Genomic DNA, 2148 nt, shown 5'->3' with positions numbered 1-2148 from the left:
GGGTAGAATTACCACCCAAAGAAATCAATATACGTAGCACCGCAAAATCCCAAACTGGCACACACATTCATGCTTGGACTGAATAGTATTGACGCCCACCCCACTGCTAGATACTTGGGATTCCCTATGGGACCCAAGGGTATAGACGTGGTACAAATGCTAGAAACGCGTATAAATACACTAAGCGATTCGATCAGCCATAGTGGCCCGCTTGGCTTCCGAGCTGGGACCCACCTACACCCACACAACAAGCTCATGATCTTCCGAGTATTTATACTTTCGAAAATCACTTACGGTCTAGCTTTTATTCCACTATCACACTACTCGCTCACATCACAAATCAATACACAACTCGACAAGCTCGATACCGTAATTCATAAAGCCTCAGGATATATCCTTTCCGCTGCCGCACACAAAAAGACTCTAACATAAGCCACACCAACTATGCTGAAACAAATTCAGTTCTGTGGACTCCTCAACGCACGAGCATTATGCACTTGGCAGTGCGTGAGTCTTATAAATCATATAACTCGCATGTCACACAGAAATCCTTTACAGGAATATCTGGACAAACAAGCAACCATATTCACCCCTATGAGACTCACTATGCTCGCTCGCGAGAACATACTTCACTACCCTCCGTTCATAACATACACGAAACTGAAACAAGCATACACAAATAGAAAGCCAAACAAAAAGGAAAGCGCGCTACATCGACAAGCAGCTCGCGAACTCCGATTTGAACTCATCTACCCAGGCGAGGAAGAGCGATACCGGCTCCACACGCCACTCGAAAATCACAGCTTCAGCAGTCTCTTATTCAGAGTCCCCACGATAGTCGCACCGTCACTAACAGGTATATGTTCACGCTAGAAAAGACCCCGGCAGGTCTCACATGCATTGGCTGCAGAAAAACACCTTTCACCACATCACACTTCACATGCCCACTAGTATTACCCTACGAGTCGAAGCTCATATCGCCACAGAAAGAGATTGTAGTTGATAGCAACCTACTAGACGCTCTGAGCACCCGCAAACGCTACACCGACATGCTCACACTACACGATCAATTAGTGTATCTACACAAAGGACCCATAGAGCCTCAAATGCTATTGAACTCTATATTCCCAGTACCACGGCTCATGACCACAATAGTACACACACTACTCGTAGACTCTGAACACCCACAAAACGAGTATACGTCATTGGAACGTAGACAACACTTTGAACAAGCAAACAGAATACTATGGATAGACAATCCGCAAATGGACTTCAATACGCTTCACCCACAGGCAAGTGCCTATATAGCGGCACCCCAGTTCTGGACACGCAAACTCCCGAACCATCACATACACCCCCTGTTTGATATAGATCAAGACTTGGACAATCACATCCCCATAGACATTGCACTCTCATACATTTGTAGTAGCGTAACCCCACCTGATTTGATCAGACGCTGGCGAATATGCCTGCGACAGATATGCATTGACTTGAAGTTGAATAGCTCATATATTAACATACACTCCGCTATGAAACACCCTCCGCCCCAAACTCATCCTCATTGAATACCTACCGGCAGACACAATCGTACGCCGCGACCCGATGATGCGGTAGTGAGTATGATACACTGGTGAGCCACTGTATCAGATCTCATATTCAATGGAACGATATGCATATCTATCACAGCTTACTCACAGAATCTCCATCAAGTCAGGTACGGTTATCAAAACCTACATGACTCACAACTACATTACCACACCCAAAGAAAACAACCCAACAAGTACAACAACCACAGACAGCAAACGACTCAGCCTTTAGATAGTCCAGTTCGCTCTCCCCTTAAAAGCAGGGTCACGGGATCTGCCAACACCTGCCGGTAGCCACAAGTCCATCACGGACATCAGGCATTGTATATAGCAATAGCGTGTAAACAAATAAAGATACCTAAAACCCTAAAACCCTAAAACGTACGTACGAACGTACTTATGTATGTAAGTATGTATGTATGTATGTATGTATGTATGTATGTATGTATGTCTGTATGTATGTATGTATGTATGTATGTTTATATGTATATATGTATGTTGGTATGTATGTATGTACGTACATACGTACGTACGTACGTATTTATGTATGTAAGTATGTATG

The sequence above is a fragment of the Sphaeroforma arctica genome (genome assembly GCF_001186125.1).
Source record: "Sphaeroforma arctica JP610 unplaced genomic scaffold supercont1.2617, whole genome shotgun sequence".
Taxonomy (NCBI): domain Eukaryota; class Ichthyosporea; order Ichthyophonida; genus Sphaeroforma; species Sphaeroforma arctica.
Note: the sequence above shows the minus strand (reverse complement) of the source record.